The 15,026-nt window shown below is 44.6% G+C and overlaps 1 protein-coding gene across 4 annotated transcripts in view; it reads right to left on the reverse strand.

Annotated features, from left to right (window-relative positions):
• The window catches only part of TLK1 (tousled like kinase 1), a 1,414,233-nt gene that overhangs the window by 1,290,269 nt on the left and 108,938 nt on the right, over positions 1-15,026 (reverse strand). Inside the window, exon 1 of one of the 4 annotated variants that reach the window (XM_069616194.1) lies at positions 6,346-6,435. The exons of the other annotated variants lie outside the window; for them this stretch is intronic. The gene's annotated coding sequence lies outside the window, so the exon portion shown is untranslated. Of the gene's footprint in view, positions 1-6,345; positions 6,436-15,026 lie in introns of those variants that run through there. 4 annotated transcript variants of the gene reach the window in all.

Raw genomic sequence — 15,026 nt, forward strand, 5'->3', positions numbered from 1 at the left:
AATTTACTAATCACAGAGGAGTAAAAGCACAAGGATTACAGAATGTTAAATGCGGAGCACGTCTGTGGGTGGTGGGGGGTCAGAACCTAGACACACTTCGCATGAATGTAATTCTTTTGAGTTTTGAGAACAGGCAGTGTAATGTCTCATGTTGATCTCAGGAAGCCGATTTTGAAAATAAGGTTACTTATTGCAACAGTATGTCATGTTGGCATGTCAGATTACTGATGGTACTACAATGCAGGTTAGTTATGCAGATTTAATGAGCTGCAATCTTCCCTCATAAAACATAACTTTTGGTTTGTGGATTTTGTGGAGAAAGCTCAAGTGTTCTCACCTGGTATTTGGACCATCAGTGAAGTGGTGGAAAAAATGGTTACACCAAAGTCATATTATATTTAACAACCATGAAACCGCTCATTCTATAAAAACTTGTATAAATATAAAAGAATTCGCTGGGAGATTTGATCAGTATCCAATAACTGCCTAGCTATGCCTAATTAAGATGGCAGTGGTCTCATATTGTTAAATGTTTCTGGGCCAGGGGGGTGTAAACACTAAATGTGTAGCTGTTTGAGCTAAAAACTGTCATTTTTTTAATAAAAAAAAAACACAATACTAAAATATAAAATGAATATAGGTATAACCTAAACATTAATGGGTGGAAAATGTGAACCAATGGCACGGCTCTTGCCAACCTTCCAACCATCACCTCTTATTTTGCTATAGTCAACGCGAGTGGAACGGGTATGCCCAGATGTGGGACCCGTGCCTGCTGTGCCTAGAGACACAATCTACTCCTCCACCAACAATGCCCAATGAGGCTGAAACATGCCTGGGGATGCTTGTGGTCTCGTGCTGAAGAGATGTAGCCAAGCGGTTCGGGCTGGACTACACCTTTTGGGGGGGGCGGGGGGTCTGGAGGGTTGCCGAATGCCAGAGGTTATGGTTAATTCAAAACCTCCCAGCCATCACCTCTCGTTCTGCCGTTTTTTTAAAAAGGTGCTCGATTAGTGGTCTATGGGTGAAGTGGGGCAGAAGGGGGTGATCTCAGTAATTAATTAACGAATGACAGATCTAAGAAAAAAAATGACAAATGTAGGAAGTAATCTGTCCCAAATTATACTTTTCTTGTAGTTTATCCTTGCTCACCTGGAATATAGCTGAAGCAGAATTGAAGTTAAGAGACATGTATTAGTATTACTTTGAAGCTACAGGTGTATTTTAATCCAGGAAGCATGGGCTTCAATGGAGTTTTATTTGTAGAACCATCATTCATGGAATACATGGTCCACAGCACAACAGCTTTGAACTGTATGATACTTTTCAAGTCATAGTTGAGGCACAACGAGGAGGCTTCAAACAGGTCATTTGTGAGTCTCCCTGGACATTCACTATACTAGAGAGCTCATGATCGGATCTGTTGGAAGTACAGGCATCGAGGCTGTGGAGTCCTCGGTAAGGTTGCTTGCTTTCATAGGAGTCAGTCAGCCTCTGTCTGCTTTCCTTGGACCGAATTCCATCTCACACACAGCTGCTGTAGTATTGGTGCTGTAAGCTAGCTCACACATCTTTTGACAGCAGGTAAAAAATTATCTGCACGGTGGGTGTAGTGCTCGCTTTTTTAAAAGCCTGATTATTTTGCAGGCATGCATGCCATCTCCCCTGCAAGTTGAGCTGGCAAGGGAACGCGGCATGGTGCCACTGCTCACTGAGCACATGCAGCTTCGACCAGCCCCCGCCCCCCAACTGTATCATCTTCGCGCACCATCATGCAGTACCCATGCAGCTCAATTACAATTGGGTTGGTTTGTCTTCGACACCCTTACAATGAATCACACTGTCCAGACAGCTTATGCTCCCGGTTCCTCAGGCTGCATTCTGACATTTCCTAATTTACCAACAGCCGCAGATACTCATGCAATCTCAGTTGGATGGTCTTTAGTTTCATTCACAGCGGGCTGAGGGGTCATCCCATGCAAAACTTAACCCGGGTGGGGGAAATGGGGGGGGGCGCACAGCTCAGTCTCAGTGGAGCTACACATCAGTGTGCCACCAACTTGGAGCCCCAGCTCTGCTGTCTCCGCTTCCACGCCAGCATCATTTGAGGCTCACTGCCTCTTTAAAAGCTGGGTTCCACTCGACAAGGGAGAGTGTCACGATAGATGCACAGTCCATTGGTTATACTGAACTGAAGCATTACTTTGAGCTTGGTAGATGCATTTCAACAGAAACTCTATACCACTGGGTTAAACTCTATAACACTGGGTATGTGGGTAACTGAATAAAACTTAAAATACACGTGTGAAGGGAAAAATATATATTTTTCTGTAAATAACCAGTACACTCACTTTTCTTTCTGGATCAGTTACCTGCATTACACTATTTTCAAAGAGAAGAGATTTTGGAGATCACTCTTGGTTGAGCACCTATCTTACCTTCTAATCCCAATTTTAGAACTTGTATTTAAGTAACATTCATGGAAATTACCTAAATGACTCAACACCATTTCTTTCTGACTGAGGAAAGAACGAACAACTAAATGTGTATAAAGCAAGCAACAATGCATGTACGAACCAGGTGCATAAAAGCAGATCTTATATCCTCAGTACATCGCCTATTGAATGGGAGGACAAATGAAGCACTATAGAAACATTAAGCTTTGCTCATATTACATTTTACCAAGATACAAAGCGCATTCAAACAGCGATCTCATTTTCAAAGCTCTGAGGCTGCTACAATAAAAAAAAATAAAGGGACTTCACAAAGTATTAATGGGGGCACGCTTCCTACTGCATTTTCTTTTATACTTCCGTGAAATGCTGTGCTTGAATATGTACTACAGAGAGTCCGATATCTACGTGGTCAAAGGAATGAGATTCTGAAACTATCTCGGCGTACATCAAGCCGATATAGCCAGGACATAGGTCTAAAAGACAGAAGCGGGTTTCAAAAAGCACTGCAGTGTTTTTAACACTAAATGGTGAACATTGTTCTTTCTGTTCTGGCCAATTACTTCGTGGGCACTGGCAATGAAATTAACATTTAGATCCATTTACATGCAGTTGGCACAATTTAACTTCCTGTAATGCAGTGGTATGTTGCCCTGCTTGATGGGCACAGGTGTAATGGACTCTGCCCGAATACCATGCAGTCAAACTGTCATTTTCAGAACCAAAGGAATACACACTAAAAGACGTAAAAAGAAAGGACCATCCCCCTCTCGGGAGCCCCCAATGTATTAACATAAGGTTTTCCATTATCTCATTGGCCTGGGTAGCTCGTTCCCTGTCAGGTCGGTAGATAATCTGTTTAGCAGGTGGTGGCTAAGCAGGCTCTGGTGCCTAACATTAAAACAGGTCTTGCCCTCGTCCAACCCAAATAAGACCAGGATGGTCTGAATTTGTCAATCCCTTCTAGCCCCCTGATCCATCCCAGGATTTTTCTAATAAGTCTGTACTTTTTCACCACAACATATGCCAGTATGTAACTCTTTCAGCACATTTTGGGCAACACTACAGGCTCACTGCTGGGAATCTTTTTTCCAAAGGGTCGTATTGCCACCTGTGTAGCAATTGGACCGCATGCAACCTAAATGAAAAATGAAACTCTACCGATAACTTAAGCCCCTCTACACATTCTGGTCCATAAAGTCTTATCTACTTCCCTACCCAGGCCTCTTTCCCATTTCGTTTTTAAACCCTCAGTGTCCTTCCCCCTCATCCCTACCATAGAGTATCTCATAAAAAGTGGCAAAACCGGGAACCATCTCCTCTGGAGCAGACCCAACCTTTCTCTCCCTTTTGCAGGTCCAGGTTTTTCCTCCACCTCTCTCTTTGCCTGTTGCCCCTTCAGCCTAGCTGCAAGCATCAAATCTGCCATCTCCTTTTTCTTAAAATGTGTGTTTTAAGAACTGTAGTTTCGTCAAACGTCTTCGGTCCCCATCAGTTTAAGCTCCAGTCACTTTTCTTTAATTTCCAAGTGACTGCCTTCCTCCGCATTCCCTTGAGGCCTGTACCCATACTTCTAAGTCCCTAATCTCCCTGCATAACCCCATCTCCCCTCTTTCCATCTTCTTACTCGTTCCTTCGCTTATCAAAATCCCCCTCCAGGTGGTCTTTGCTGAGTCCCACACCAGGCAGAAATCTACTTCCCCTGTGTCTTTACAAAGCAGCTCTGCCGCAACCGCCGCATAACTCCAGAGGGTGTCATTACATCTCCATAGAGATGCGTGTATTCAGTCCGCACAATATCACATCCATAAGAACCAAATCATGATCCCACCAGCCAATCGGGAGCACCTCACAGGAGTCTACTCTACCCATCCTTTCCCTTTTCAAGCACAAATCGTCTATCCTGGTGCATGTACCGGGTGGGGGAGAAAATAACAGCCTCTGCTACTTGGGTAAATCAATCTCCATGCATCCATCAGCTCCTGCGAGATCAGAATTTTCTCAAAAGCGGACCCGTCCTGGCAACGAAACCTGGTGCCCACCTCAGGAATGGCCAGCCTATACAATTCTGGGTCAGCCCACATATTAAAGTTCCCACCAATCATCAGAGGGCCATGCACATCCTTCAGGATCAGATGCAGAGCACTTCACAGACCTCCATTGTAACTTCATCTATAAAACCCTTCACTACCAGGACACGTCCATCCATGGGCCTCCTTACCTTGGGGTCGCCCAACTGCAATCTTTGATGGAACAGGATCCCAATCCACCCTTTTTAGACTCCCCAGATGTCCAATAGGTCTGAAGTTGCACACCTGGAATGTGCAGTTCTTTATCCGCTGTGATCCTCATTTCCTAAAACAACATAACATCAAAACCCAATCTCTGGGACTCCCTAACGACAAGAGCATGTTCAACGTTTACGTTCAACGTTCCCACAGTTAAGTGACCAGCCCATCCTCCCAACCCTTCAACTTGCTCCAGGCAAGTTCCCCACAAGTCCCACATAATGTAAGCCCCCCCCCAAAAACACACCCCCATGTTACCTCCCCAGCCTGCCACCCCACATCAGCACCCACCCCCATGCTCACTCATCCCAATCTTTCACCCATTGTAATTCGCATCCTCCGATCTCCATGAGCACACCACCCCCTTTCGAAAGACTACATCAACCGACCCACTGTGTCATCCATGTCCTAACAAAATTCGGTGAAGGTGTACCAAGTATACGAAACTTTCTACCTCCTGGCACCCTTTTATGCAGCGGTAGTCCTTTTGGGGGTCCACAAGGTGTTTCCACCTCCCCTCCAGAGAAATGTTCCCCTAGTCTTGTACTTCCTCCGTGAGGTGCTTTAGGACTTGCATAACTTCCATCCCTGTAGTAATCCTATAGTCCATGTCCTTAACCTCAAATATAAAAGCAAATGGGTAGGCCCACCAATACCGAATCCCCTTTTCATTTAGTCCCATAGTGAGTAATCGGCAGTTTCCTTGTCTGAATATGAAGCCTGACCAATCCTGGTAAATACGCATCTCATCAACCTCATAATAGATGTCAGGGGGTTGAGGGAGGGGGTTTTGCTCTTTCCAAAACTAGCCTCTACACCCTTCATGATTAAAATAGGACAACCACTGACCTAGATCCGTTTACTGCACCACCGCCTCCCCTATGCACTCTATCAATTCTGACCTCTTTACTAACTTCATCAGTGAAGAGATCATTCACTATCGCCTTGATCTTCCCCCTGCCCACCTCCGAGATGTTTCTCCACTTGAGGCCCATGTCCCTCAGGTTATTCCTCCTCTCCCGGTTTTCCCAAGTCGTCCAGCTTCAGCCAGACTTCCTCCTCCTTGGTCTCCAGGTCCAGCAATCTGGCCTACCGCATCTCCAGCAGGTCAGCATTAATGTTTATGCTCAATATAATCCACTTTATTTTCTAAGCACTCCACTCTGCCACGTAAATCAGATAGTGGCCTAGATATCTCCTCTTAACGCCTCGGTTCCCTGTAAGCTGCCTTAGACAACTTCCTTAGTGGCCATAGTCCAGTTCACCTCCCATGCCTTGCTGTGATGATGGGAGCACTACGCAGGGGACCAAGGTGGCACACAGTCCTCCTTACGCTCCAAAGCAGGCGCAGCTCTACCCTTTATCGATACGACAGGGACACGCTGCAGCGGAACCCTCAAGATCCACCTGCAGACAGCAAATCCTTGGTGCCGCACAGTCTACCTCTGAAGGCCCACCAGAGCCTCTGCTCCGATACATCCCGGGCAGTGCTCCACCTCCCTCATGCCGCAGGGCTCCATAAACACCCCTGTGCACCTTCAATTGGTTAGGGGTCTGGACATACCATATATGTAGACTGGGTCTGCACCTCAATATCAACTCACCGAAGCAGGGATCTTGTGGAACTCTGCTTCACACAGCCATCTTAGTTTACGCCTCCTAGTGGTCACCCCATATTATCCTTTTCAAGGATGTTCCGAAACTCAAAATCTAAATTAAAAAAAAAGTACAAAAATAATGTTTTTACGTTTTATTCTTTGTGTACCACTGCTTTTTTACCAAGTACACCAAAAATGTGCAATTTATTAATTACGAGTTTGTGCATCCTTGACTCACCACAGGAGCATATTAAAACCGAGAGGTCTGTGCACCATGTAGATGGATGTGTTAACCTAGCATAACTCCATTCCTGTTGTTAATAAAAGGTGCACACATTAGTACCTATTCAGCTTACATGATGTGCAACATATACGGACTACGGTTCTCAACTGGTTTCTTACACCCCCCCACCCACCCCACCCAACATCATATTGCCTGTGCAAGCCGACTCCCTGAAACCACTACCTCGCACCAGAGGATCAGCAGTTCCGAGAATGCCTGTGTGTTCTTACACGAAGTACCAGTTTCAGTACAATGAGATTTGAACAGATAGACCATACTTCCAAGCAAATGAGGTCTAAACACGGCAGCCATTTCTAAATTATGTGTGCATAGTTCAACAGAGGAATCCTAGTACGAAAAGGATTTGTTCAGTTCAATAAATAGATATGCTAATGACCTCTTGTTAATTCTTTATTCCGACCAGTATTTAAACATTGTGGGAATAACTTGTGCATCTTTGTCAGGATTTTTACATATCTCAAAGAGCCTATTAAGCTTAAACTTGTACAGTTTTAACAGGTATCCATCCACTCATGTTATAGAGGGTGTGCATCTGGGCATATTGTTAAGAAATGCGAATTGTCGCTGTTATACACATACCAATGAGTAATATGTGAATATTGGACAACTGTAGCGCGTATTTAGCAGACTTTGTGTCACTCAATACTTGTATTAAGACCAACCATGCTGCTTTTGGTCAAGAAAATGAATTCCCAATTCCCTAATAGTTTCATGTTTAAATAATTATTGAATTTTACCTGTTGGATCACTGACTAAATGCCCTTCAACTTTATTTACCAGACCATAATTCTGGTTTTCACTTTTGAGGTTTTTCAAATAGATTTCTTTCCGCACTGGAACAATCATATAGACCACATTCTGAGTTGGTAAAGCCTTTCAGTGTCCATTTTCTGGGTATTCAATCATGCATTTCTGTAGATATGTTAGTGAGGTGACATCCCTACACTTCCCACCAGGGTAATGACCAGTGACAGGAGGTAAACCCTAGCCTCTCAGTAATTACTTTGTTGCATCATCTTTTTCACGACAAGATCATTGGACAAAATCTTAACCCTTACGGTCTTGGTTCTTTTGAAAGCAAAACTAGGGCATTCCACTTTTTAAAATACGATTTATCAAAAATTCTCCAGTTTTCATTGATATTTTTTTATATCAAGCTAAAGTTGTGAACGTATGAACGACTAGCAATAGAGTACTTTCTTCCTTCCTGGGTTTGGGTTGTAGCAAGGCTTCCCCATTTTTGAAAGCCACGCTTAGCTGCTCTTTTTACTGTTGTGCAGGGATATCCTCTTGCTCGTTACATGCAGCTCAATTCACCTGCTTCCTGCACATAAATCTTATTGGTGCTAGTATTCCATTTCAACCTGAGAAATTGCCCAAATGACAACTTTTGACAAAGGTGTCTAGCGTGGGGGGATTTAAAAAAATACAACACTGCATTTCTATCAAGTTAGCTTGTGATGGTTTTATTCCGTAGACGTTCTTCATGAAACATATCCAAAAAGTTTCTCACCAGTGTTAAGAGTACATTTCTGTTATCTGTTCTGAGGTGGACAACCATAAAACCAGCAGGAGGGATGGGAGGAAGGAGTGGTGGACCGTGAAGGATAACATTGAAGCAGGGGAGGTATTCGCTAAAGAGTGGAATTGGTACTAAACTGTGACTGGGCATGTTTTTGTGGTGGTGTGTTTAGGAAGATTAGTGTAAGGAGTGTTTGTGAAGAAGAGGGTACGAGGTGTTTCAGTAGTACTGTTTTAGAGTGAGCAATCATGTGGAGGAGGGAAGAGTAATATCTAAGGGTGGCCGCAAGTTCTAGAAAGAATGAGTGACAAAGGGACAGAAGAGAAGGGAAAGAACAAGATTGGTGGGGATTTAGGAGCGCAAAGCAGGAAGAAAGGAAAAGGAGAGCATGAACATGGCTTATTACAACCTTATGTCTTTAAGGCACATCCCCTACACTTGTAGAACACTAACCATTAGATAGAATAGGGACTGTAAAAAATCCCTCAGGGAGCCTAGTCTGTTATGGATCATGGACGAGTCTAGTAATAGTTGATCACAGATCAGGCGACTTTACAGATAAAACAGTCAATAGCAAGTGGCTGCAAATGTTTGTTGAATACAATGCACTCGCTTCCAAATAGTGCTTTTGACAAGAAGCACATGCAGACATTTGCTTTAGAAAAAAACAAATTGCAAGGGGCCAGGAAATCATAGCTTCCCCCTCCAGCAGATAAACCTAACCCCCTGTGGCAACTTCTTGTCTTAAACGGCACGTAGCAAGGTCAAGAGATGCTTTTTACACCCTTTACATCTGATAAGCAGTCAAAGGACAGGAAGCACCAATACACACCAAATGCACGCACACAGTTAAAAGATTGTGTGGAAGCAGTTGACATGCTTTACCCGTTCACTGAAAAAGCCCAGTCACTATAGTGGAGACAACTAGTGGAGACAGACAACACGTCTCTTATACGATGTTCAACAGACAAGAGAACACTAAGCGGCAAGCTTTAACCTCCCACATGACTGAAATGACGCTCCTTTTTTTACATATAAAGGGCAAACTAAATGAGGGGGGGGAAAAAAAGAGGCTTGCGCAGCTATCAGCAGTCGTGGGGGCTGGGGAGTAGTCTGATCACAGATCCCAGACCAGAGGCAAGAGGGAGATGAGCAGGCCCAAATGGACAGGAAGCCATGGTCGGTTCATGTGCAGCACATCTTGCTCTAAAAGCGCGAGTTGACTTTGGGGGTCTTGCCGTGTGCATTTTGAGACTAAAGGCTTTTGGTATTTTTCACCACTCTATACCATAGACCAACATAATATAAATCCCAGGTCACTCAAGCTGCTAAACTAAAATGGTCACTTAGTATTTGCTCTATTAATGTAAAGCATGCTCTTTGCTTACATAACAGTTCTTTTCATGGTAATGTGCTATGTTGTAGTTGCTTCTGTTACGGCACATGCAATGCAAATAAGAGCTTGTAGAAGATAGATGTGATATTAAAAATATATCTACTACCCTCATTGTCAATTGCATATTGCTGAGTAATGCTTCAGAATGGTGTTGAGTCCAAAGAACTAACAAATACAGCCAGGAAATTTGTAAATTATGCGAATGAGCACAAACACTCAGGAAAGCTATCCCAAGTCACCTCCTGGGGTGCGTATTAACATAAAACATGATCTTTGATTCCCTGTCTAATTCCCACAATCTCAATTGAGGTGGAGGGAAGGGGCAGGGATCAAGCTGGACCACAAGACCCAAAAGATTTTGAAAAAAGTAAAGCCCTTGCCAAAGCCATCCTAGATCTAGGCTTTACACAATGAGTAAATGAACCCACCCACACCAAAGGCTGTATCCTTGACTGGATCGCTGACCACAATTGGCTGACATTAGTTCTAACACCCCCATGCCTTGGACAGATCACCACTTATTACATTGTTTCATACCAGCTAAACCAGGGAACCCTTACCCACTTGCACCAGCTACGATGGCAAGATCAAAAAAACTGCTCACTGCAGACAGACTAATCCCACTCCTGGAAAAGTCTATGCTATCCCTGGCCACCTCCAAAGACCCTACAACACTAGCTGAGCTCTATAACACACTAAAAGACATTAGAAGTAGTAGCTCCACTGGAAAAGAAAAAAGCCAAAAAGATATTCCATGGCAACTCCTGGTTCACACAAGAACTAAAGGATATACGCACTGCCAAAAGAGCAGCACTAACTGCTTGGCAGGCCAATCCATGCCCTACCACAAAGGACTCCTACCTCACACTTGCTAAGCAATATAAAAAGGCCATCTCCACAGCCAAAGCAGCGACTTACAATGCCAGAATTGAAAAAGCCAGCTCACAGTCAAAAGAGCTATTCACCATATACAATGAGCTTACTATCCCCACCTCCTCCACTCTACCCACCGAGAAGAACTCCACGTGGTGCAGTAACATCCAACAAGCCATGTTAGACAAAATTAAAACTCTCAAAAAGAAAATCAATTCCCAATTTGATAAACTACCCTAACTTAACACTGCTCCAAAGCTGCCCACGCACAAACCAGATGGGATCATCAAAAATAGCAGCAACCCACCTGAAACCTTCACATTCAGAGAAGTGACCACTCCAAAAGTCCTACACATCCTAGAACACATCAAACCCCCTCTATGCAAAGGCTAGATCTGCCCAGCCAACCTAGTCAAAGACTGCGCCACTGCACTTGCCCCTTTCATGACCTCCTTCATCAACGCATCCTTCGCCACCAGTACAGTGCCCACCGCTCTCAAGGAAGCCTGGGTGTGACCCCTACTAAAAAAAACTTCCCTTGACCCGGATTCCCCCAACTACCGCCCCATTACCCCAGTGCCATTTCTGCTGAAAAGTCTAGACAAAGCAGCATAGCTACAGATTCAAGCTTACCTAGAAACACACAACATCCTGGGAAAAAGACAATCAGGCTTCGCCCCCGCCACGGCACGAGTCAGCCTTACTAGACCTTAAGAACCAACTACTCGGAGCCATGGACAAAGGCAAAAACTCACTCCTACTCTTAGACCTCTCAGCAGCCTTTGATCTGGTTGACCACAAGATCTTTTGCAAACACCTTACTGACTCAGCCCACTTCTCTGAAGAAGCTACAGCATGGATCACCTCCTTCCTGGATGGTAGAGCTATGAGAGTCTTCTCAGACCAATCATCGGACACACCCTCGCCTATCGAGTGCGGAGTCCCACAAGGCTTATGCACTGGCCCCACGCTTTACAACCTTTTCACCCTCCCACTATTCAGTGACCTAGAAGATTTCGGCATAGCCTTCACCAACTATGCCGATGACACACAAATCCTCATGCCATTAACAGGCAACTACTACCTATGTCTAAATGGGGAAAAAACGGAACTACTATTAGAAGGCCCCAAAGAAGCCTTAAAACGTCTTGACAATGCTTACAGCTTCTTCATCATCATTTAAGACAGTCATCCCAACGGCAGTCTCAGTGAAAACCCTAGGCGTCCATTTAGACTCCACATTATCGATGTACAGACAAGTCAGTGCCATCTCATCAGCATCAGCCCACACTTCTAAAATAATAAATGCAGTGAAACCTTACCTAACAAAAAAGAACTGCCTCAATATTGCCAGAGCCACCATAGGCGCAAAACTAGACTACTGCAATATCTTACTCTTGGGCACATCCACACAAGCTGAATCGTTTACAAACAGCACAAAACAATGCCCCAAGAGCGGTACTCGGCATTACCAGAAGAGAACACATCTCCCAGGCTAGAAGGGACGCCCATTGGCTGCCAGTTAAAGAACGTATAATATTTAAAGCCCTCACCATCACACACAGATGCCTCTCCCAATCTGCACCAGCATACTTAGTAGAGAGAATACACCAGGCACCCTCGCACAGGCCCGAAAGTAACAAATACACCAACTCTCTGTCCCAGCATTGTTAGTGAAAGCTGGAGGAACCAGCTTTGAAGTTCTAGCTCCCAAAGCATGGAACTCCCTTCCACCCATCCTAAGGAATGAGCAATCCCTCTCGGTCTTCAGAAAAACACTGAAAACAAGATTGTTCAACTAAACTGTCTAAAATACTATTTTCCTCCTTCAATACTGTTCCTCTGTAACCACGGAACACTTGATCAACAATGTCTGTTGTCACCTACATTTTACAGTTTTTCTCTGTACCAAGCTGTATATTCTCCAACGCCGCCACAATGCCTCCGGGCCGCTGGGTGATTGATAAATCCAAATAAATAAGCAATCAAGTCAGGTGGCACCCCCCAGATGGGACCTCTTAGAGATAACCATACCATTACTGATCGTTAAATAACCTCATGTACCAGTCTCGAAAAAAGGACAGGGCAAACATTTATTTTTCTAAAAAAAAATTTTTTTTTAAATAAGGTTAGAGTACAGAAGATGGCTCATCAGGAAATCAATATTCCCATCCATTGTAGAATGGCGCTATATGAATGGCTTCGATCAGCGCAGTATCAAAACAGTGAATGCCAACGTAGCAGTAGCGCAATTAGGTGGATTGCCAGCAGAATCACTCTTTACTTAAAAACCCCAGCCAACAAAGCAAATAATGTATATGCAACTCTCCTGGTGAGCAGAGATTTAGACACCATCCAGCATCGCCCATACCAGTTTTCTGAATTGGCTTTAACACATACAAATCATGTCAACTGGTTTGGAGGTGATCTAGTTTACCCACAAACAGGTGCTAGGCATGGACAGTTAGCCACACCCAATCTGTCACCAGAATTCCTAGCCCGGTTTCATCCAAACCTTGGAGGAGGCCTGCATTTGCAAACAGACTACCAATTGCTAGCCACTCATTTTGACATAGTGCGCAAGATTGCGATGCGGCACAGCAACATGTAGCACCTGCTCTGCAACCTCAAAGACAGCTGGATGCAGGTGGGGTACAACTACAGACATTGAGAATAATATTAGGGTCTTGTCCGTCCAGAAATGAATACATACCCAAGTGGTATTCAGAGAAATTAGGACAACTGCAAGCAGCCTAACCTCAAGTTACCCTACGACACAGGCATAGGGCACTATCCATGTTCCTTCCATCTGGCTGCACACTGCCTTTAGCGAGCTGCGACAGCTGTCTCTCAATTTATAGCTGGCTTTATTTACAGCTGATATGCACACCGTCCATCACATCGCCAGCACGGATATTAGCAGACATCATGGGAACACAGGGCACGGCCGCAGCCATGAATTTAGGCCTGTACATAGCATCTAATAATTATCAAATGGTTGAGAGCATAATTCTACCCTTATTAAAAAGGAGAGCCTACAAGGTTACAAGTCCATAGGAAATTGTCCTAATTGAATGAGCAAGAAAAAAGGGGGGAATTTGGGGACATAGTGACATCCACTTATCAATCGCAAGGCAGGGATCACTTAGGCAGGAGACCTACAGAGATAGACAAAAAAGCTAACAAAGATGACCAGCCAGATAACGAAACACACCACAAAGTGAGGCCTTCGAAAGGAGGAGAATAGTTCCACGTAAAAAGGGTAACAAACCACAGAGGAGACAGTTATCGCCAGTAGAGAAAGAAAAATAACCTGAGCACAGGCCAAAAAATAAGAACGCTACAGGAGATAGGCAGGCCCGCAGTGGCAAGGCAATCACTGGGGTAGACTATCATGGGGTAAGCCGGGGGGTGGGGGTGGGCAGTCCTATTTCAGACCTACTGACTATGATTTTAGAGATCAGCAACACATGAAAAGTCCACTGAAGTAAAGCACTGATGAGGGTTCGTCTCCTTCCCCAAAGGCAAGGACGCCAGATCATTCTAAGAAGGGAAAAAAAAAAACACAGCAGCTCTACAGGTTTCACAGATGCAGAGTCCACGCACTCATCGAACCGTTCCAAAGACTATGTGACACACAGACTGGATCGAGGTCCTATTAGACTCCGGGTCTGACATTTCCATATTTGAATGTAGCCACATGAGCACACACAAATGCACAAGTCACTACACCCACTGGGCAGACATAAGCGCATAATGAAGTGCATTTTGTAACCATTCAGCTGGAAGGCTAACATCCCAAAAAGATTGAAGCACTGTTTTGGCCAGTTACACATCTAATATAAAGGACTGTTAGCATTTCAAGATTGCCCACCATTGTTTGTGTGGCAAGCGCCAAGGGGTGAAGACGTGGTAATGCCTGCTTTTTTAAAAAAAAAGTGGGTGGGGAACTAAAGCAAAAATATGCAAGAAGCTGGTCAGGGCTGGCAGCAGTGCAGCGGTTCAAATATGATGTAGGGCAGGATAAGGAATGTCCAGCACATGTGATTCCAGTACTGAAACCACCCCCCCCCCCCCCCCACAGAGGCAGTATCCAGTTAAACCACAGGCATTTGGCCACATGCAAACCATAGTAGACCAGCTAATGGACCAGGGGGTGATTATAAAGCAAGCTAGCCCACATAATAGTCCAGTGCTTCCAGTGTTAAAACCTGATGGTACTTACCATTTTGTGGATTTCCGAATTTTGAATGCACATTGTAAGACCGAGGCAGTCCAGAGCCAACAGTTCTGGATTGCTAGCCAACTGTTAAGCTCACCTGGTCTCTGCGGAGGCGTTGGGGCACGTTTGCAGCCCTCCGGGGGATGAGACCGCTCTGGTCCGACTTCGCCCTCTGCGCTTACGTGGTTACTGGTGGTAATAAGTGATGGTGCTCGAGACTGCTCCTGTTGATTAGTTTTGGCAAGCACTCAGTCCTGCTGCTTCTGGCAGGGGCGCTTGTATGATCTGGATAGAGTTCCTTCACTGGTCCCTTGCACGTGGTACTCTAGTCCTGCTGCGACTAAGGCACTATACTTCAGTGTTCCTGTTT

Source organism: Ambystoma mexicanum, chromosome 9 (assembly GCF_040938575.1).
Source record: "Ambystoma mexicanum isolate Mex_15411 chromosome 9, UKY_AmexF1_1, whole genome shotgun sequence".
NCBI lineage: Eukaryota > Metazoa > Chordata > Amphibia > Caudata > Ambystomatidae > Ambystoma > Ambystoma mexicanum.